The 23,710-nt window shown below is 41.3% G+C and overlaps 1 protein-coding gene across 1 annotated transcript in view; it reads left to right on the top strand.

Moving 5' to 3' along the window:
• The window catches only part of LOC136400352 (survival of motor neuron protein), a 31,769-nt gene extending 23,681 nt beyond the window's left edge, over positions 1-8,088 (top strand). Inside the window, exon 9 of the mRNA XM_066376892.1 lies at positions 7,480-8,088. The gene's annotated coding sequence lies outside the window, so the exon portion shown is untranslated. The remainder of the gene's footprint in view (positions 1-7,479) is intronic.
• The last annotated feature ends 15,622 nt before the right edge of the window (positions 8,089-23,710 follow it).

Below are 23,710 nucleotides of genomic sequence, written 5' to 3'. Positions count from 1 at the left end.
TCTCTCTTCCCCTCCCGCAGCCAAGGCTCCATTGGAGCAAAGATGGCCCGGGCGCTGGGGATGGCTCCTTGGCCTCTGCCCCAGGCGCTAGAGTGGCTCTGGTTGCGGCAGAGCGACGCCCCGGAGGGGCAGAGCATCGCCCCCTGGTGGGCAGAGCGTCGCCCCCTGGTGGGCATGCCGGGTGGATCCCGGTCGGGCGCATGCGGGAGTCTGTCTGACTGTCTCTCCCCGTTGCCAGCTTCAAAAAAAGAAAAAGAAAAAAAAATAAATAAAAATAAAAAACTTTAAAATCAGCCTGACCAGTGGTGGCACAGTGAATAGAGCATTGACCTGGGATGCTAAGGTCCCAGGTTCAAAACCCTTAAGTTGCCGAGTTGAACATGGGCTCACCAGCTTGAACATAGGGTCCCTAGCTTGAGCATGGGATCATAGACATGATCCCCTGGTCACTGGCTTGAACCCAAGGTCACTGGCTTGAACCCAAGGTCACTGGATTGAGCAAGGGGTGACTGGCTCAGCTGGAGCCCCCCGTGCCCCATCAAGTCACATATGAGAAACAATCAGTGAACTTAAATACAACAACTATGAGTTGATGTTTCTCATCTTTTTCCCTTCCCGTCTGTCTCTCTTTCTCACTTGCTTAAAAAAAAATCCTTCTAATCAGTGATGAAACTGTAGCACTGTGGTCATACAGCCAGATGTGCCTTTTGATTTGTGAGGCAGTATGAAATACACTGTTACCTAAGAAGTGTTCTGGTCAAAACAGTGTAACTGGAATTTAATCAGGCCTTTAAGATCTACTGTCTCATTTTACCAGAAATACTAGGGATAGAGCAACAGGTTAAATGATACCACAAAAGAAATGATCAGACAGCTCCATAATGCAGAATGTTCTGGAAGATAACAGGACTCATTTCTTCAAAAAGTCAGTGTCATGAAAGAAAAGATGGTGTGGATTGGGTAACTATACTAGTTTAAAAGTGACTTAATTTGATCCCTGGTCAGGGCCACATGGGAAGCGGCCAATGGATGCACCACTGAGTGGAACAACAAATGAATGCTTCCCTTCCCCTCCCCTCTCTCACTTCCTCTCTCTCTTAAAATTAAAAGAGAGCATCAGGCTGCAACACGGGGGACCCAAGTTCAAAACTGTGAGGTTGCTGCTTGAGCACAAGCTCACCAGCCTGAGTGGTGAGTGCAGGCGCACTGGCTTGAATGTGCGATCATAGACATGACCCCATGGTCGCTGTTGTGAACCCAACGGTCGCTGGCTTGAAACCCAGGGTCGCTGGCTTGAGCAAGAGCTCACTCTGCTGTAGCCCCCTGGTCAAGGCACATATGAGGAAGCAATCAATGAACAACTAAGGTGACTCAACAAAGAATTGATCCTTCTCATCTCTCTCCCTTCCTGTCTCTCTGACCCTGTCTGTCTCTCTCTCTGACCTCTCTTTTTGTCTCTGTCAAAAAAAAAAAAAAAAGAAAAGCCCTGGCCCAACAGCTCGGTTGGTTGCAGCGTCATCACAGTACGCGGAGGTTGGTGGTTCAGTTCCTGGTCCTGGCATGTTCAGGAGCAGTTTGATGTTCCTGTCTCTCCCTGATTCTCTCTAAAAAAAAATGTGACTTAAAAGACACAATAGCCAAATAATGTTGTAGTATCCTTGATTGGACCCTGGTTTGAAAAGACTAGGGAATTGAGAAAATTTAAATATGGACTGGATTTTAAGTAATACTAGATAATTATGACTAATTTTATGAACTGTGATAAGGGTATTATAGTTTATAGAAGAATGTCTTTAAATTTGCATACTAAATTACTTAGAAGTGCAGTGTTATAATGTCTCTATTTTTTTAAATGGTAGTAAAATACATATTTATTTTACTAAATACATATTTATTTATCTGGTTTGAGCAAAGCTCACCAGCTTGGACCCAAGGTCGCTGGCTCGAGCAAGGGGTTACTCGGTCTGCTGAAGGCCCGCGATCAAGGCACATATGAGAAAGCAATCAATAAACAAGTAAGGTGTCACAACGAAAAACTAATGATTGAAGCATATATGACTATTGTTGAATCTAAGTGGTATGTGCATGGAATGCATTGTATTGTTCTTTTCTAGTTTCTGTATTTTTAGAAAGTACATAATAGTTCAGTATTTTTAAGCTAAATTAGTAAAGGCTACATGTCTATCATTGTACTTTTTTTCACTTATTTTCACTTTTTGTCCATATTTGTCAGTATTTTGATATGGATGCCATAATAGTATGTGTCTCCATTTCACATTTTCAGTGCTTTTAACATGACCTGTCAGACTGTTGATAGGTTATTCCACTATTCCTTTAAATTTTTTTTTTAATTTTTATTTATTTATTTTACTGAGACAGAGAGTCAGAGAGAGGGATAGATAGGGACAGACAGGAATGGAGAGATGAGAAGCATCAATCATTAGTTTTTTCGTTGCGACACCCTAGTCGTTTATTGATTGCTTTCTCATATGTGCCTTGACCGTGGGCCTTCAGCAGACTGAACAACCCATTGCTTGAGCCAGCGACCTTAGGTCTGAGCTGGTGAGCTTTGCTCAAACCAGACAAACCACGCTCAAGCTGGCGACCTCGGGGTCTCGAACCTGGGTCCTTCTACATCCCAGTCCGATGCTCTACCCACTGCACCACTGCCCGGTCAGGCTCCACTATTCCTTTAGTTCAGTACTTTCTGGCATTCTGAATAATGTTGGAGTAAGTACTTCCTTACATGTAGTAATTTGATTCTATTCTGTCATAGCTGAAAGGTAAACTTCTTGATTTTGACTATTTGATGAAAGATCGTGGATATCATTATGATTTTGGTAGATGTTTCCATGTTTCCTTGAAAAGCAAATTTTGAAAATGTTTCCTTTTTGATTTTCAAAATGGAAGATGCATTTTTGGGAGTGGTTTTTTTTTGTTTGTTTTTTTACGTAGAGAGTCAGAGAGAGGGGTAGATAGGGACAGACAGACAGGAACGGAGAGATGAGAAGCTTCAATCATAGTTTTCGTTGTGACACCTTAGTTGTTTATTGATTGCTTTCTCATATGTGCCTTGACCGCGGGCCTTCAGCAGACCGAGTAACCCCTTGCTCGAGCCAGCAACTTTGAGTCCAAGCTGGTGAGCTTTGCTCAAACCAGATGAGCCTGCGCTGAAGCTGGCGACCTCAGGGTCTCAAACCTGGGTCTTCGGCATCCCAGTCCGACGCTCTATTCACTGCGCCACCATCTGGTCAAGCCAATGAGTGGTAATTTTTAACTTACATAAATCACAATCGAAAGTGTAATTACTGCCTGACCAGGCAGTGGCGCAGTGGATAGAGCATTGGACTGGGATGCCGAAGACCCAGGTTTGAGACCCCAAGATCGCCAGCTTGAGCGCGGGCTCATCTGGCTTGAGCAAAATAAAATATAAAAAAAATGCTCACCAGCTTAGACCCAAGGTCACTGGCTCAAGCAAGGGGTTACTCAGTCTGCTGAAGGCCCATGGTCAAGGCACATATGAGAAAGCAATCAGTGAACAACTAGTGTCGCAACGAAAAACTGATGATTGATGCTTCTCATCTCTCTCCGTTCCTGTCTGTCTATCCCTATCTATCCCTCTCTCTGACTCTCTCTCTGTCTCTGTAAAGAAAAAAGAAAAAAAAGTGTAATTACTTATATTTCATTGTTTGATTAAGATCATTTTCATTTTTTTTTCTTTTCTTTTTTTTTTTTTTTTTTTGTATTTTTCTGAAGCTGGAAACGGGGAGAGACAGTCAGACTCCCGCATGCGCCCGACCAGGATCCACCCAGCACGCCCACCAGGGGGCGACGCTCTGCCCACCAGGGGGCGATGCTCTGCCCCTCCGGGGCATTGCTCTGTTGTGACCAGAGCCACTCTAGCGCCTGGGGCAGAGGCCAAGGAGCCATCCCCAGCACCCGGGCTATCTTTGCTCGAATGGAGCCTCGCTGCGGGAGGGGAAGAGAAAGACAGAGAGGAAGGAGAGGGGGAGGGGTGGAAAAGCAGATGGGTGCTTCTCCTGTGTGCCCTGGCCGGGAATCGAACCGGGGACTTCTGCACGCCAGGCCGACGCTCTACCACTGAGCCAACCAGCCAGGGCCTTTTTTTTCATTTTTTTTTTAAGATTTTTTATTTATTCATTTTTTAGAGAGAAAGGAAGAGAGAGAGAGAGAGAGAAGGGGGAGGAGCAAGAAGCATCAACTCCCATATGTGCCTTGACCGGGAAAATCCAGGGTTTTGAACCAGCAACCTAAGGGTCCAGGTCAATGCTTTATCCACTGTGCCACCACAGGTCAGGCTCATTTTGATTTAGTTGAAGCTCCTCAGCTAGGTTATTCAAGGCCCAAGGTAGATCAAATGTCCTATCACTTTTCCTAATGCCACTCAACCTTCTTATACCCACATTCATAACATTTTTTCTCTTTGAATCTGCTCTCTTCTTATTTCTATTACATATCTTTTCCCATTATGTTATCTTTATTTTAATTTTAATTATTTTTATTGTTTTAGAGAGAGAGGAAGGAGGGGAGAGTCATCAATTTGTTACTCTACTAACTTTATGCATCCATTGGTTGATCCTTATGTGCCTGCACCAGGGATCAAACCTACAGCTTTGTTGTACTGTGACAGTGTTCTAACCAACTGATCTACCTGGATATGGCTATGTTATCTTTTTTTGTTTGTTTGTTTTTTTGTATTTTTTCAAAGTTAGAAGCAGGGAGGCAATCAGACAGACTCCCGCATGCGCCTGACTGGGATCAACCCGGCATGCCCACTAGGGGGCGATGCTCTGCCCATCTGGGGCATTGCTCGGTTGCAACCAGAGCCATTCTGTGCCTGAGGCGGAGGCCATGGAGCCATTCTCAGTGCCAACTTTGCTCCAATGGAGCCTTGGTGCTGGAGGGGAAGAGAGAGACAGAGAGAAATGAGAGGGGGAGGGGTGGAGAAGCAGATGGATGCTTCTCCTGTAGGCCCTGGCCAGGAATTGAACCCGGGACTTCTACATGCCAGGCCAATGCTCTACCACTGAGCCAACTGGCCAGGGCCTATCTTTATTGATTATATATCTTTCTTTCCTCTGTCATTAGAGGCAAAACACTTTTTTTTTTTTTTGAGAGGGACAGAAAGACAGGAAGGTAGAGAGATGAGAAGCATCAGTTCTTTGTTGCAGCACCTTAGTTCATTGATTGCTTTCTCTTATGTGCCTTGATTGAGAGGCTCCAGCCAAGACAGTGACCCCTTGCTCAAGCCAGCAACCTTGGGCTTCAAGCCAGTAACCGTTGAGCTCATGTCTAGCATCCCACACACAAGCCAATGACTCCACATTCAAACTGGTGAGCCTGCCCTCAAGCCAGCGACCTTGTGGTTTCAAACCTGGGTCCTCTGCATCCCAGGCCAGTGCTCTACCCACTGCACCACCACCTGGTCCAGCTATATCTCATTCTTTATGTCTATAGTATCTGGCACTGTTTTTTACTTAAAAGCTTAGAATGAAAGGACTGTCAAAGGAGAGAGAAAATGGTATGGTAAATGGAAAAGAGATTTCAGAGTTGTTTTCAAATCATGTCTTTTACCCTGAAAGATTAGGCATCAGCTCTTATTTCTTGCTAGTCTTAAAAGAAGAGTTTTAACAAATTCTACAAGTGAACGATTTTGAAAGTTAGTATATGGGAACGTATGTAACATTTTGAAGGTATCAAGTAGTATAGTGGGACTACCTTTTGGAGAAACTAAATTTTTAGGTTAGAAACTCTGATTTTTTCATTACTAGTTATTGTGACACATAAATTGACCTTTCACATTTTAAAATGGCATATAATTTTGAGTTGAGGTGTATTCCACTTTAAATAAAACCAGTTCTTGGTTTCTAGGCGTAAGACAGAGGTGAGGCAGTGTACTTGAGCATTAATGAGTCTTTGTGTTTACGTAAAGACTTCTGGTTAAGCATAAAAAAATCTTATTTTATAAATCTTGGTTTCAGTTTCTGTTAATTTGTATTTTGTTTTTTATTGTAAAGGAAACTAAAATTTTGTCACATGAAATATTTCTTCCCTCTAATAATCATAGCTTTTTGAGTGACTACTGTGTGTACTAGGTATAGTTATTTCATTTGATCTTTATAGCAACATCAAGTTAGATACTATAGTTATTCCCATTTTACAGATGAGAAAGGTTCATAGAGGTGAAATGACTTGCTTTGGGCCACATAGTAAGTGGTGGAACTCTGTACATACTACCTCAGAATTCTTTCGTCAGCCCTTAGCTGCCCTCCTCAGCCCCACCCCAGCAATGGCTTCTTCAGGTTTTGTGGAGTTTTGTCCTCCAGATGCATGATTTAAGATTTGGGCAAGGACCTAAGTGGAAATTGTAGACAAATATCTGGAGGTCCTTTTCTTTAAACTGCTCTTCTCTAAACCTTGCCTCTTCAAATTCCAGCTGCCTTCCTCCAAGGCTCATATTATGGTATCATTCTTCTACCCAGGGGGAACAATACTCTGCTTAGGTTTTACTTTCCACGCTGTAGTTTGGAAATTGTGTCCAGCTAAAAACGGGTGAAAGTGAAGCTCACTTTATGTGTTACCCTTTCTTAAGGATGTGCCCACTGCCCAGTGCCTGAAAACAGTTGTATCATATAGGGTAGAGCAAAAGTAGGTTTACAGTTGTTCATGTAGAAAATAATACAATAATTAATAAGTAATAATACAAGAATACACTTTTGCATATTCACAATTGTAAACCTACTTTTGCCCCACCCTGTAATTGTGCCCAGTTTTATAATCTGTAGCAAGGAAATAGGTACACTGCCAGCCATTCCCACTATTTTTAAGCAAACACCATTTTCCTCATGAGTATCTGGTGGGATGGAACAGTTCGTTGCAGTATCTTTCCCATTTTGGAACCATTAGTTTTTAGCTGTTGCATGTTTTCTGAAAGATTATTCTATTGTATGGTGATTAAAATGTACTAAATAATATTTACACTCTATACCTCTCAAATATGTAAGATTAATGTCATATTTGGGTTATTATAGTGTACATTTCTAGATGGCAGAAATCTGTTTTTCGCTTTTTTTTAAGAGAGAAACAGGAAGGGAGGGAGATGAGAAGCATCAACTCATAGTTGTGTCCCCTTGGTTGTTCATTGATTGCTTCTCTATTTTTGGCTTTTTAAACAAAGTTTCATAGAATTTTTTTGTGTATTGATGATTAATTTTATATATTAGGTTTCAAATTCTAAATTGTCTTGTAGATCATTGTATGTTGTCATATTGCTTCCCCAAAGGAATAAACTAGTTAATAATGCCCTTATTCTTCATACTTATCTGTTATAGTATTTACTTGTTATAGTTGAAGAATTCTGTTTCTTCATTGTTACTCTATTTTATAAAATAAGAATTTTAAAATTTGAACTACTGTTCAGTTTATTTATTTATTCTCTCCTTATTTTCCAAGTGAGAGCAGGGGAGAGAGACAGACTGCTGCATGTGCACTGACTGGGATCCACCCAGCAACCCCAATCTGGGACTGATGCTCTGTCCATCTTGGGCCATGCTTGCAACCAAGCTATTTTTAGCACTTGAGGTGGAGGCTCTATGGAGCTATCCTCAGCTCTGGGGCCAATGTGCTCAAACCAATTGAGCTATGGCTTCAGGAGGGGAAGAGAGAGAGAGAGAGAGAGAGAGAGAGAGAGAGAGAAAGAAGGAGGGAGTGGAGAAGCCAATGGTTGCTTCTTCTCTGTACCATGACCAGGAATCAAACCTGAGACATCCACACGCTGGGCTGACACTCTATCACTGAGCCCACTGGCCAGGCCTCAGTTTTTTCTTTTAACTTTTTGTTTTTTAAAACCACATTGTTGTTTGTTATGTATAGCAATCTGTCAGGAAGATATATTTAAATGAAAATAAGTCACAAAACTGTGTGTATTGTGCTACCTGTTTGTGTAAGTACATATTTTCATACATGTATATGCATTGAGTATCATCTCAGGATGATATTCAGTTTATCTCTGAAGATGGACTAGAAGAAAAAGTCCTGTGAGGGGGACTTTACAGTATATACCCTTTTGTATTTTTTCTACTGTGTACATTAATTAACAATAAAAAATATGTAATTAAAATAAATCTGATATAATGTATCATTATTATTCTTTTAAACTATTCTTTTAAACTTTTAATTGTTCATTTTTATAGGTACTTCACACATTAACAGATGTCTTTTTTTAAACGATCTATTGAAATATATGTACTATCAGTATATAAAACTTTTTGTTTTAAACAGCTTCAGGATATTATTATATATATATATAATGTGTATCATACTTATTTAATTGAGCTATTATGAATGGAAGTTTAGTCTGTTTGCAAGTGTTATTTAATATAGTCAGTATTATTTTACATATTTTTTGTAGGTGTATAAATATATCTCTAGGATTATCTAAATAAATAGAATTCGAATCTAGAATTCCAGTCTAGAATTAGAACAGCTGGATTGAAGAGGGTATGCATTTATAATTGTAATAGATTTTTGTTAAATTGCTCTCAGTAGAGATTGTGTTAATTTATATTCCCACGAACATTGTTTGAAAGTTCTGTTTCCCACAGTCTAGCCAATAATTTATCAAACCTTTGGATCTTTCTCAATCCACTAGTTGAAAATAATTATCTCATTGTATTTACAATTTTTGTGTATGTAGTGCCTTTTTTATATGTTTAAGAGCTATGTGTCTTTTCTGAAAACTTTATGAACATCACCTTTGCCCACTTTCAACTTGGATTGTAGTTTCCCTTTTGATTTACAAGAATTCTTTGTATGTATGGTAACCATCCCTTTGTGATATGAGTTGTAGATACCTTTATTTTTAGTTTATCATTTTGTTTGACCATGCTTATAGTGATAACAGTTGTCATTTTGACAGAAATGTTTGCTTTTTATGGTCTTACTGCTTTATTTTCATATAGTCAGATTCATTTCTCTCTTGCAGCTTTTGAGTGTTCTTCTGATGTTTAATTTTTTTGCTGTATCTATATTTATTTTCCCATTATCATTTTAAATATTTGTGTTTAGTCTTTCAAATCTTTGCTGATAAAATATTATCTACTCTAGATCCTCCTTATTCGTTGATTCTGTATTTGCAAATTTGCCTACTTCAGCCCAGGATCAGTATTCATGGCACTTTCATTGTTATTCATGGACAGATGCAGAAAGGGGAAAAATTTGAGACACCTGACACAGATGTTCCCAGCTGAGGTTGAGCAATATTTTCTTGTTTCAGCTCTTATACTATAAACAAGGCTTATTTTCACAATCTTAGTGCTTCATTTTTGTGCCTTTTGATTTTGCTCTTTAAAATGGCCCTCAAGCATTGTGCTGACATTCTGTCTAGTGTTTCCATGTGCCAGAAGGCTGTAATGTGCCTTACAGAAAAAAATACATGTGTTAGATAAGCTTCATTAGTGCTGTTGGCTCTGAGTTCAGTAATAATGGTCCAACAATGTATATTAAATAACATGTCTTTTAATAGAAATACATAAAAAAAGGTTATGTATCTTATCAATTGATAAAAATATGATCAGAGGCTTGCAGGAACTTAGCCTGTGTTTATTCTAGGAGCAATAGCATAGTATATATAAAATCAGTGTGGTGACTTTTTAAAAATTTTTTTTAATTATTTTTAAAGATTTTATTTATTGATTGGTGTTTATATAGAGAGAAGCATCAACTTATAGTTGCTTCACTTTAATTGTTCACCGATTCTTTCTTGTATGTTCTTTAACGGGGCAAGTCTGCGGTTTTGAACCAGTGACCTCAGTGCTCCAGGTCAGTGCTCTATCCATTGTGCCACTACAGGTCAGGCTGTGGTGATTTTTTAAAATATAACTGCTGTGAATAACAAGAGTCAATTGTATTTTTTATTCATTTTACAAATAGTATTCAGAAGAATAAAGAGACTGTGAACACATCAGGAGCAGCTTGATGTTCCTGTCTCCCTCCCTGCCTCTCTAAAAAAGAGATTGTGAAAATAACTTTGATAGTAATTTTAATGAGAATTCAAATGTAGCAAACCCAATTGTTTTCATATTTTCTTAGTTTTGAATTTATACATATATACATCATCCCAATGTATACTATTCTTTGCAGCTAACGTCATTAGCTGTAATGCATGAACTTAGAATATATTTATGTATTTTATAAATACTGAGTATAGCATTTTAAATGCATCTCTGCTATGTTGTAGCTTTATTGGTTTTTTTATTCATACACTTCATCAAAACACAGTACTTTGATATCTTCATGGATCATAATTTTGTTGATAGATGATAGCTATCTTTGTTGCATAACAGCAAAACAGTTCATTTATATATTTATAAACAGAATGATCTGTTCAATTATTTTTATTTCTACATTATCTTCCATTTAATTTGTGTATACATCAGCCTTCCACATTTATTCACTTATAAGCTATGTCAAGTAAAATTTGGTGCACAAGCATCATAAAAGATGAAAGAATAATGTCACACCTGACCAGTGGTGGCACAGTGGATAGAGCGTCAACCTGGGACACTGAAGTTCCAGGTTTGAAACCCCGCGGTCGCCGGCTTGAGCACGAGCTCACCAGCTTGAGCACAGGGTTGCTGGCTTGATCCCAAGGTCACCAGCTTGAGCATGGGGTCACAGGCTTGGCTGAAGCCTCCTTTCCCACGACGTTCAAGGCACATATGAGAAGCAATCAGTAAACAGTTAAAGTGACACAACTATGAGTTGATCCTTTTCATCTCCCTTCCTGTCTTTCTCACCCCCCCCCCCCCCCCCCCCGCTTAAAAAACAAAGTACTAGCCCTGGCCAGTTTCCTCAGTGGTAGAGCATCAGCCCAGCATGTGTATGTCCCGGGTTCAATTCCCGGCCAGGGCACATAGGACAAGCACCCATCTGCTTCATCCCTCCCCCCTATCGCATTGCTTCTCTGTCTCTCCCCCTTTCTATCTCTCTCTTCTCCCCTCCAGCAATGGCTCGATTGGAGCAAGTTGGCCCAGGGCACTGAGAATGGCTCCATGGCCTCTGCCTCAGGTGCTAAAAAAAAAAAAAAAGTGGCCTGGTTGCAACAGAGCAAGGGCCCCTGGTTGGCTTGCCAGGTGTATCCCGTGGGGGGAAAATACAGGAGTCTGCCTCCCTTCCTCTCACTTAAAGAAAAATACTGTCATATGTTGTTTTAGCAAAATGAGATGGGTTAGGTTTTGAGTCACAAATTATTATATAATGAAGTCCTTCCTGTTCAATGACTGAATGCTACCATATACCATATTTTTCACTCCATAAGATGCACCTGACCATAAGACACATCTAGGGTTTTAAGGAGGAAAATAAGAAAAAAAATATTCTGAACTAAAGGGTGTATTAAAATATTTAATAAAATACCGTATTTTTTTGTCCTCAGAAATATATTAATTTGAATTAGAGAAAATTCATTTAAGTAGAGTATATAGTATCATCTAAAGATACATTGTCTTTAGATTTTGCTTATGAACAGTATCACCACTGTTACTAGTCTAGAGTAGAGATCGGAAGTTTTTTTTCTTAAAGTATTCGGTAATATTTTAGGCCATAGTTTTCCAACTGTTGGTCCAGATGTTGCTATCTATCTACGTTCACCTTCTCATGAATTTAATAATAATAAACTGACTTCCTCTGTTAGTTTTCTCTTTGCCATTAAGGACAGAAAATGAAAAGGCTGAATTCTCAGTTATGTTCTGGTAAAGCTTGGGGAGGGGAGCCGGGAAGACAAGCATAGTGTCTTCAGACTTCCATTAAAACTTCCTGGGCCCTGGCCAGGTAGCTCTAAGAGTGCTGTCCCAGTACACCAGGTTGTAGGTTTCCTCCAGGTCAGGGCACACACAGGAATCAACCAATGAATGCATCAGTAAGTGGAACAACAAATGTCTGTCTGTCTCTCTCTCTCTCTGTCAATAAATAAAAACATTAAAAAAAAACAACTTCTTGAGGCCCTGGCCGGTTGGCTCAGTGGTAGAGCGTCGGCCTGGCGTGCGGGAGTCCCGGGTTCAATTCCCGGCCAGGGCACACAGGAGAAGCGCCCATCTGCTTCTCCACCCCTCCCCCTCTCCTTCCTCTCTGTCTCTCTCTTCCCCTCCCGCAGCCAAGGCTCCATTGGAGCAAAGTTGGCCTGGGCGCTGAGGATGGCTCTATGGCCTCTGCCTCGGGCGGTGGAGTGGCTCTGGTTACAGCAGAGCAACGCCCCAGATGGGCAGGGCATTGCTCCCTGGTGGGCGTGCTGGGTGGATCCCTGTCTGGCGCATGTGGGAGTCTGTCTGGCTGCCTCCCCGTTTCCAACTTCAGGAAAGTAAAAACTATTTTTTTAAAAAAAGCATAGCTAGAAAATCATTGGTGAGTGTGTAATCTATAGCTGCATAAGAAAATACCCCAAAATTTAGCACCTTATAACATCAAATTTATTATCTAGTTTCTGTGGGTCAGGAATCCAGGAGCAGCTTAGCCAGTTGGTTCTCATGAGGCTGCATCAAGTTGTCAGCCTCAAGACTATAGTCATCTCAGGGGGGCTGGAGGGCCTGCTTCCAAGCTCACTCATGTTAGGAGGCTTCAGCAGCCTTGCTACTTGGGGCTCTCCACAGGCAACCTGAGAGCCCATGTTAGAAACATGGCAGCTGGCTTCTCTAGCTAGAGTGAGTGATCCAATAGAAAGTAAGCAACACCATCTCGCTTCTGTAACTTAGTCTCTGACCCACACACCATCACTTCCACCTTTTCTATTCTTTAGGAGTAAGTCTATCCCACAGTCAAATGGAAGGGGATTGATTATACAAGGATGTGAATACTTTTTTTAAATAGATTTTTAGAGAGGTAGGAAGCGAGAGAGAAAGAGAGAAATAACTTTTTGTTTCACTTATTTATACAATCATTGGTTAATTCCTGTATGTGCCCTGACCAGGGTTCAAACCTGCAACCTTTGATATATCAGGATGATGCCATAACCAACGGAGCTTCTGAGCCAGGGTCCCTAGATACTATAGTTTTATAAGAGTCTAGTAGAGTTGTAGCACAATTATAATATAATATAGAGTTTTATTAATTTTTTTATAAGTCTTCTTTGGCAGACCTCTAAGAATCTGAGTTATGAACCCTTAAAAATAGTTATGACTGCTTAAAAAAGAAATTCAAATTCTAAAATTGGGCTCAGTGGATCCAGAGGACAAAGGGGGTTAATTTCTTCATTCTGCTATTTAAATAAGTTTTTAAAAATTGATTCTTTGCTCTTTTTTTTTGACAGAGCATCAGAGAGAGGGACAGACAGAAAGGGAGAGAGATGAGAAATATCAATTCTTTGTTGCGGCACCTTAGTTCAGTGACTGCTTTCTCATGTGTGCCTTGACCAGCAGAGTGAGTGACCCCTTGCTCAAGCCAGCGACCTTGGGCTTCAAGCCAGCGACCTTTGAGCTCAAGCCAGCAACCCTGAGCTCAAACTGGTTAGCCCGCACTCAAGGCTGCAACCTCAGAGTTTCAAACCTGGGTCCTCTGCGTCCCAGTCTGATGCTTTATCCACTGTGCCACCACCTGGTCAGGCTAAAAATTTATTCTTAACTATTATATTATTAAAATGGCTATTTTAATACCATAAAATTTCCCTTAAACAGTGCTTTAGTTGTATTCTCTAGATTCTACTATGTAGAATTCTTATTTTCTAGATATTGCAAAAGTTTACATTTGTTTCAAACTCTAGAAATGTTTAATAAATGTCTTAATTTCTAGGTAGGAATAATTTTTAGTTTTGCTGTAGTTGGAGAATGTTTGTATTGTTGTAATCACTATTTTTTTTTTTTTTTTTTTGTATTTTTCTGAAGCTGGAAACGGGGAGAGACAGTCAGACAGACTCCCGCATGCGCCTGACCAGGATCCACTCGGCACGCCCACCAGGGGTGATGCTCTGCCCACCAGGGGGCGATGCTCTGCCCCTCCGGGGCGTCGCTCTGCCGCGACCAGAGCCACTCTAGCGCCTGGGGCAGATGCCAAGGAGCCATCCCCAGCGCCCGGGCCATCTTTGCTCCAATGGAGCCTCCTTGGCTGCGGGAGGGGAAGAGAGAGACAGAGAGGAAGGGGGGGTGGAGAAGCAAATGGGCGCCTCTCCTATGTGCCCTGGCTGGGAATCGAACCCGGGTCCCCCGCACGCCAGGCCGACGCTCTACCGCTGAGCCAACCGGCCAGGGCCTAATCACTATTTTCTTAACACATGATTTTTATCATTGTTTTGTAATATGAGACAGCAAATACTAGTATTTCTTAAAGTGTCTTATTTTTAAAATTTATTGATTGATTTTAGAGAGAGGAAGGGAGAGAGAAAGAGAGATACAGCAATCTGTTTCCTGCATGTGCCTGACCAGGGACCAAACCCACAATCTTCATGCTTCAGGATGAAGCTCCAATTGAGTTCCCAACCAGGCCTAAAATTTTAAAAAATTATTCTTGCCCATTTACTTTTCCAAGTGAATTTCAAAATTAATTTGCCTATTCAACTATTCCATAAAGATTGAAATTAATACTACACTAAGATTATTAGCAGATTTTTATTCTAGTTTAATTGACCTTGGTGAATGTATAGCTTTACATTTTCCTTTATGATTTTTATAAAAACAGATTTTTAAATTTTATAATTATATCTAGACATTTTTTCTTCAAATTAAGGAGCAGCTCTGTCCCAAGGAGAGGGTATTTTGATGTGCCCTGGTAGATATGAACAGTTTTTATCATTTTCTTCATGAACACTTAGTTAAGTGGCAGAATCATCTGCATTTGCCCTTGTCAAATGTGACTCATGCTTAAATAATCAGCCAGGTGTTTTCCAAGGAATAACCAGTTTGAATAACTGAACGGTGGAAATAATTTTAAAAAACGCAAGGTTACATGTAATGCAGAAGTCAGTTTGTCAACACATTTGTATATTGTAACTTTCTCAGTATGTTAAGCTTTTTATTAATGCCTTTAAAAAATAAATGATAAATTTTTTCAATCTTGACTATCTGAAAAATTTTCTTTGGAATATACATGGTAAGGTAGGATGTATTGAAAGAAAACTACTCACACCCGATCGGGCGGTTGCGCAGTGGATAGAGCGTTGGACTGGGATGCAGAGGACCCAGGTTCGAGACCCTGAGGTTGCCAGCTTGAGCGCGGGCTCATCTGGCTTGAGCAAAATGCTCACCAGCTTGAACCCAAGGTCGCTGGCTCGAGCAAGGGGTTACTTGGTCTGCTGAAGGCCCGTGGTCAAGGTACATATGAGAAAGCAATCAATGAACAACTAAGGTGTCACAACGAAAAACTGATGATTGATGCTTCTCATCTTTCTTCGTTCCTGTCTGTCTGTCCCTATCTATCCCTCTCTCTGACTCTCTCTCTGTCTCTGTAAAAAAAAGAAAAATTAAAAAAAAAAAAGAAAACTACTCAGGGTAAAGGGGTAGTAGTATACAGATACAGCCAATTGTAAACAATGTTGCTGATAATCTATGGTTAAGAAACAAAGCTGAGTGTCCCAAGAACTGGATCTGTCCAGTCAGGAACCAAGGCTATTTTGTTTCTTGATAGTCATATTTTTATTTTTCTCCCTGTACCTTCTCTTGTCTGTCTGCCTCTCTCTCTTCTGCCTTCCGTGTGCTTATTATGCACACTGCCTGATGTGGCTGCCCTAGCCACTCCTTCATTACTACCTGTAGTCCCATCTATCATCCATTTGACTATATCTGTGATGCTCAGTTCAAATTCTCAGGAGAGGTAGGAGATCATACTGTTTCAGTGTAGTCTAAGGCTTGGTGTCCATGGCAACTTGGATTTTTTTCTACTCCATTTAGCTGTAGAAGAGGTTAATATGATAAATACTACTTTCAGAGGTTTCGCATGAGAAAACCAAATATGCCTAGCACATCAGTAGCTGCCTAGTACATACTTAGTGAATAAATGAATATTCAGTGTGTGGTAAGCTTTGCAGAATGAGTTGTTTCATGGCTTAAGCTTCCTTTTACAGATAAATGGAGTTTTGCCATTTTTCATAAGTCAGTATTTTATATATTTAGCATATTTTAGTTGCCTAAATATGTACCAGGTTAGATTTAGTTATAAGAACGCAGCTTACTTGCTTTCTTAGATATTAACTGTGTGCTAGGCACTCTTCTAGATTCTTGGAAGACAGCAGTGAACAAAGATGAAAATTCCTGCCTATAGTGGTGGGAACCAGCTAGTAGTGAGCAAGTGAACTTTATAAGGTGGAAGACAGTGAGTGAAATATGTTGTAGAGAAAAGTGAAACAGGGAAAGGAGTTAGAGACTGGAAGTGGGATGTTTTTCTAAAAAGAAAGGCCAGGAAACTTCAGTAAGGTGACATTTGAGCAGAGATCTGAAGGATCCTTTCTTTTGTCTTGGAGGTTCTCCCTCTACTTATGTGAATGCTCTCATTTCCTTCAGATCTCTGCTCAAATGTCACCTTAATGAGTAACTTCCTGTCCTTTCTTTTTAGAAAAGTATCCACTTCCAGGCTTCAACTCTTTTCCCTGCTTCCATTTTTTCTGCAGCATGTATCACTGTCTGCCACCTTATAAAGTGAGCATGTTTCACATATCAGGACACGAAAGAAACCAGCCTCTCTGAGTAGCAGTGAGCAAGGAGTAGAGATGAAAGACAGGTAAGAGAGATGGCCAGGAGTCAGGTCATTTGTAGGTCATTGTAAGGTCTTCAGCATTTACTTTGAGCTGAGAATCCACTGGAAGGTTTTGAACCAAAGGTATAGCATGATCAGGTTTATAAAAAGAGCCTTTTGAATGCAGTGTTAAAAATAGATCATAGGGAGGTTCACCCTGAGAGGTGCAGGTCCTAAGCCCCAGGTCGGGCACCCCAACCTAGAGCCCTAGAGCCTAGAAGGGATGCAAACAGAGCATTTGGCAGTGAAGAGCCGAGGTTTGTCTGTGAGAAAGATTGGAGCTCTCAGTGATGCAGGCTCTGTCTTAAAGGGCCAGCACAGAAAATCTCATTCACAGCCACTTACCTAGGGCTCTAGAAGAGGGAGGGCTGAGAATATTAGAGCTATATGAGAGTATGAAGTTGGTAGCCCAGGGGGAGACACTGTGGTGAACGGACATCAGAACCTCTGTGCTGAATCATTCTCCAATACTGCAGTCACCATCATTCTTGATTGGAGCAGTCCCCTCTGTGTGACATTAGTCTGAGGAAAAGCAACAACCCTGCCCTCGGGAGTCTCTTCTACCCCACCCTATGGAGACTGGGCCCTTCTGAGAAGTCAGCCAGGAAGGAGGGCATGTGTCAGTGACTCAGTTTCCTGTTGTTGAGACTGGAGCTTTCTCCACCCCACACACCCACCTGCAGGTTCCTGAGTCTATTATTGGTGCTTCTGCATCACGGGAGCCTCAGTAGAAACTGTTGAGACTGTGGACAGACCACATCTCTGGGTCTCAGAGGCCACACCCACCGGACTCCTGGGGCCACACCCTACTGAGGTCTGTGAAAAAAGTCTGGACAGACACCTGGGGCAGAGGGGTGGAGCCACACCCACTGCCCTTTCTGATCCCTGAATTGCCACAGGCTCTAGACTCCACCAGAGGTTTTATTTCAGTGGCTGAGCCCAACAAACACCCAGCAGACAAAGTTGCAGGAAGCGGGTCTAAGGGAACCCTGACCTTTAGCTGACCTTCCCCCAGGCCCAGTGTGGGTAAAAGTCAGCCTAGGTGTGTGGCTTGGTATGTCCAGGTGCACCTGGACCCAGCAGAGGCAATCATAAACTCTGGATCACTTGTAGCTCCAAGAAGGTTGCTGAGGGCCAGTCAGCAGTGTCCACCTCTGGTCTGCACTAGGCTCCCTCCAGGGTTGGCATATCCAGAGGCCAGCTGCAGAGAGTATGAGTTCAGGACCTAATAACCCTTGCTGGTGGCATGTCCTAAGGGAGGGCTTATCAGACACTGGGCCCATCTGCGGCAAGTTCTACTTTTTGTGATCAGTACCAGCACTGTGGCTCATGCACACTGGACATGCATGGTGGAGCTTCACAGTCGGCTGGCCCAGGTCCTGGATATCCTGCCATGCTGGGCTAAGTTCCACAGGGGTAAGGGAGAGAGGCTCGAAGCATGGATATTCAAAGTATGGGTCCCCATGAGTCTATTGTTGGGTCTGGTCAAGGGGTTTAGCCACTTTTGGGGGGAGCACAGTCAGCCCCAGGGAGGGAGGAGCCTCTGTCTTCCTTCCTGAGACCAGGAACTCATCATCTGGAAGAACTTCTGCAGAGGGTTCTGTCGGCCCCACTCAATCTGAACCTGCAGCTCACTTTGCTGGGAGAAATAGAATTGGAGTATCCAGCAGTATCTGAGGTATTAGGCTCTGGAATAGGAGCCCATTTTCCCATACTCAGCTTCTGACAAAAAGTCCCCTGAAGTAGGGGATCCCGCTAACATTGTGTTCCTGATCCCAGCTGCCCTAACCCACCAAGTTTGCAACCTGTGAAGGGGTAGGAGGAGTCAGGGCTATCTGAGCCCACACTACAGTCTTCCTATAGAAGACTGTGGGAAATTCACGCAGCTACAAGAGGAGGTAGAGCAGCTGAAAAGTGGAGGCAAATCTTACAAAGCTTGGGGTTTTCACAGAGCTACTGTCATCTTTAAGCAGAAGCAAACTGATCCCTATTCACAGGTTGGTCCCTCCTACACTGCCCAGGCACAGAAAACACAGAAACAAACAGCAAACAGAGCAGTAGCTCCAGACAGGTAGCCCATGGCAGGTTACAAACAACAGCTGATGCCAACCGAAGAAGACCCAGAACCAACACAACCAGTAGTGGGTGGCAGACAGCAGCAATGCTAGAGTCAGCTAGCTCCACAAGCAGAATGCCCAAAGGAGGAGTCCATCAGTCAACAAACACTGCAGAGAATAAATACACCCAACAGGACAGACAGTGCACAGTGTCTAATACATATGATCAAGGCTGACCGTAGAGCCAGCCAGCCCGAAGGAATAACCACCCATGAAGGACCAACTGCATTCAATACTCACATACAACAGGGGGTAAATACCACCCTCAAGAAATATTCCTAGAGCCCTGGCCAGTTGGCTCAGTGGTAGAGCGTCAGCCTGGTGTACAGGAGTCCCGGGTTTGATTCCCGGCCAGGGCACACAGGAGAAACGCCCATTTGCTTCTCCACCCCTCCCCCTCCTCTCTGTCTCTCTCTTCCCCTCCCACAACCAAGGCTCCATTGGAGCAAAGTTGGCCCGGGCACTGAGGATGGCTCTGTGGCCTCTGCCTGAGGCGCTAGAATGGCTCTGGTCGCAACAGAGCGACGCCCCAGATGGGCAGAGCATTGCCCCCTGGTGGGCATGCCGGGTGGATCCCGGTCGGGCGCATGCGGGAGTCTGACTGCCTCCCTGTTTCCAACTTCAGAAAAATACAAAAAAAAAGAAAGAAATATTCCTAGAGCAAGAAACTCAGTTGATTTGAAGGTCAGTACCACTGAGCCCACCTTCCTCATAAAGACATCACAACAAATTTCCCAACCAAGTACTAACCAGGCCCAACCCTACTGAGCTTTCAAGATAGACGAGATCAGGTTTGTTCAGGGTAGTATGATCATAGACAAATTTCAAATATCAGAGCTACCTAACACACAGATAATGGGCAGACAAATATGACCCAATAAGAGAAATCCCCCAGAAAAAGAATTAAATGAAATGGAAGTTATCAACCTATCAGATGCAGAGTTTAAAATAATGATTATTAGGATGCTCAATGATCTTAGAACAACAATGTATGATCACAATGAGAAAAACAGAGATAGTAAGCCTCAAAAAGTACATTGAAATAAAAAATGACAAATACAAGATCAGAAATGAAGACTGCACTAGAAGGAATCAACAGCAGGCTGAATGAAGCAGAGGATTGAATCAGAAATTTAGAGGACAAGAAAAACATAAGTACAGAAGCAGAGCAGCAAAAAGAAAAGAGGCTCAAAAATACTGAGGAAACTAAGAGACCTCTGTGACAGCATAAAGAGAAACATCATAGGGGTTCCTGAAGAAGAATAGAATGACAAGGGATAGAGAACTTGTTTGAAGAAATTATAGCTGAAATTTTCCCTAAATTAATGAAGGGAAACGTCACACAAATTCAAGAAACACAGAAGGTCCCGTTAAAGATGAACCCAAGGAGGCCTACACCAAGACACATCAGAATTAAAATGCCAAAGTTAAAGAGACAAAGTATACTAAAAGCTGAAAGAAAAAAGCAGTTAATTACCTATAGAGTAGCCCCCATAAGGATGACATCTGACTTTTCAACAGAAACACTACAAGCAAGAAGGGATTGGCAAGAAATATTCAAAGTGATGCAAAAAACAAACAAAAAAAACACTCCAAGAAAACCCCTACAACCAAGACTATTTTATCCAGTAAGGCTATCATTTAAAATTGAAGGAGAAATAAAAAGCTTCACAGAAAAAAAAAGAAAAAAGAAAAGACAACGAATTCAAGAGCATAGGAAAAAACAAATCAAGAGAAAATGGATTGTAGGTTTAAAGAATAAATGGCAATGAATAAGTACATACCAGTAACCTTAAATATAAATGGATTAAATGCTCCAGTCAAAAGACATAGGGTAGCTTCATGGATAAGAAAACAGGACCTGTATATATGCTGTCTACAAGAGACCCACCTCACATAGACTGTATCAAAAGATACACACAAACTGAAAATGAAAGGATGGAAAGAGTATTTCATGCATGTGGAAATGAAAAGGCTGGAGTAGCAATACTTATATCTGACAAAATAGTCTTTAAAACAAAGGCTATATAGTAAGGGAAAAAGAAGGTCATTACATAATGATAAAGGGAGAAATCCAACAGGAAGAGATAACCATTGTAAATATTTATGCACCTAATATAGGAGCACCTAAATATATAAAGCAGATTTTGATGGAACATAAAAGGAGAGATCAACAGGAACACTATAATATTAGGTGATTTAATACCCCATTAATATTAATGGATAGATCCTGCAGACAGGAAATTAACAAACTGGCCTTAAATGACACACTAGATCAACTGAATTTAACTGATATCTTCAGAACATTTCACCACAAAGCAGCAGAATATACATTTTTTTCAATTGCTCATGGTACATTTTCTAGGATAAACCACATCTTAGGACACAAAACAAGTCTCAGTAAATTTAAGAAGATTGAAATCATATCAAGCATCTTCTCAGATCACAAAGGCATGAAACTAGAAATCAACTACAATAGAAAAACTGAAAAACATTCAAACCCTTGGAAGCTAAATAGCATGTTATTAAATAACAAATTGGTTAACAATGAGATCAAGGAAGAAACCAAAAATTTTCTTGAAACAAATGAAAATGAACATACAATAACCCAAAACCTATGAGACACAACGTAAGCAGTCCGGAGAGGGAAGTTCATAGCATTACAGGCATACCTCAAGAAGCAAGAGAAAGCTCAAATAAGCAATCTAACCCTGCACTGAAAAAGAACTATGAAAAGAACAACAAATAAAGCCCAGAGGAAGTAGAAGGAAAGAAATAATAAAGATCAGAGGGGAAATAAATGACACAGAGGCTAAAAAATAAATACAAAAGATCAATGAAACCAAGAGCTGATTCTTTGAAAAGGTAAACAAGATTGACGAACCTTTAACCAGACTCATCAAAAATAAAATTAGAAAGTGGAGCAGTAACCAACACCACAGAAATACAAAAGATTGTGAAAAAATACTATGAAGATCTATATTTAAAAAAATTGGACAACCATAGACGAAATGGATAAATTTCTTGACTTTCACAATGAGTGTTCTCAGATTTAAGTTGTAATCTACCTTGGTTCTGGGAAGTGGGAGTTAGAGCATCTGCCTATTCTGTGGCCATCTTGGAACCTTCCTGGATAAATTCCTTGAAACATACAATCTTCCAAAACTCAATCTGGAAGAATCAGGAAACCTAAACAGACTGATTACAACAAATGAAATTTAAATAGTTATAAAAAACTCCCAGCAAACAAAAGTCCTGAACTAGATGGCTTCACAGGCAAATTTTACCAAACATGCAAAGAAGAACTAACACCAATCCTTCTCAAGCTACTCCAAAAAATTTAAGAGGAGGGAAGATTTCCAAGTTCATTTTATTAGATAAGCATTATCCTCATTCCAAAGCCAGGTAAAGGCACTACAAAGAAAGAAAACTAGGCCAGTATCCCTGATGAACATAGATGCTAAAATTCCCAACAAAATATTAGCAAACCAGATCCAGCAATATATTAAAAAGATCATAGCCTTACCAGGCGGTGGCGCAGTGGATAGAGCATCAGACTGGGATGCGGAGGACCCAGGTTCGAGACCCCGAGGTCACCAGCTTGAGCGTGGGCTCATGTGGTTTGAGCAGAAGCTCACCAGCTTGGACCCAAGGTTGCTTGCTTGAGCAAGGGGTTACTCGGTCTGCTGAAGGCCCAAATGCATCCTCCCTCCCCTTGTTCCCTTCAACATCTCCCTTGCCCCCTCCCTGCAACACCCTCCCTCCTTTCCTCCAGGATTATCCCATCCTATCATCCCTTTTCCCTCTGTGTCCGCTTTCCCTCTGGTCCCTTTGATCCCACCTCTGTCTCTATTCTGTTCCTCAGTTCATATTGTTCATTGGATTCCTCAAATGAGTAAGGTCATATGATATTTTTCTTTCTCTGCCTGGCTTATTTCATTTAACATAGTTAAGTGAAACAATAGTTTCCAGGTCCATCCATGTTGTTGCAAAAGGTAAGATTTCCTTTTTCGTGGCCCCATAGTATTCCATTGTGTATGTGTACCACCCTTTTTAATCCACTCATCCACTGATGTACACTTGGGCTGTTTCCAGATCTTGGCTATTGTAAACAATGCTGCCATAAACGTGGGGGTGCATTTCTTCTTTTGAATCAGTAATGTTGTGTTCTTGGGATTCCTAAAAGTGAGATGGCTGGGTCAAAAGGCAGGTCCATTTTTAATTTTTTGAGGAATCTCCATACTGTTTTCCACAGTGGCTGCACCAGTCTGCATTCCCACCAGTAGTGCAAGAGGGTTCCCTTTTCTCCACATCCTCGCCAGCACCTATCGTGTTGTTTTGTTAATGAGCACCATTCTGACTGGTGTGAGGCGGTATCTCATTGTGATTTTAATTTGCATTTCTCTAATGATTAGTGATGTTGAACATTTTTTCATCTGCTTATTGGCCATCTGTATGTTCTCTTTGGAGAAGTGTCTATTCATTTCTTTTGCCCATTTTTTGGTTGGATGGTTTATCTTCCTGGTGTTGATTTTTACAAGTTCTTTATAAATTTTGGTTATTAACCCCTTATCAGACATATTGTCGAATATGTTCTCCCATTGTGTGGTTTGTCTTTTTATTTTGTTCATATTGTCTTTAGCTGTGCAAAAGCTTTTTTTAATTATTATTATTTTGTTTTTTTTTTTTGTATTTTTCTGAAGTTGGAAACCGGGAGGTAGTCAGACAGACTCCTGCATGCGCCCGACCAGGATCCACCCGGCACGCCCACCAGGGGGCAATGCTCTGCCCATCTGGGGCGTTGCTCTGTTGCAACCAGAGCCATTCTAGCGCCTGAGGCAGAGGCCACAGAGCCATCCTCA

Source organism: Saccopteryx leptura, chromosome 1 (assembly GCF_036850995.1).
Source record: "Saccopteryx leptura isolate mSacLep1 chromosome 1, mSacLep1_pri_phased_curated, whole genome shotgun sequence".
In the NCBI taxonomy this organism is placed as follows: Eukaryota; Metazoa; Chordata; class Mammalia; order Chiroptera; family Emballonuridae; genus Saccopteryx; species Saccopteryx leptura.
Note: the sequence above shows the minus strand (reverse complement) of the source record. Positions and strands in the feature narration are given on the sequence as shown.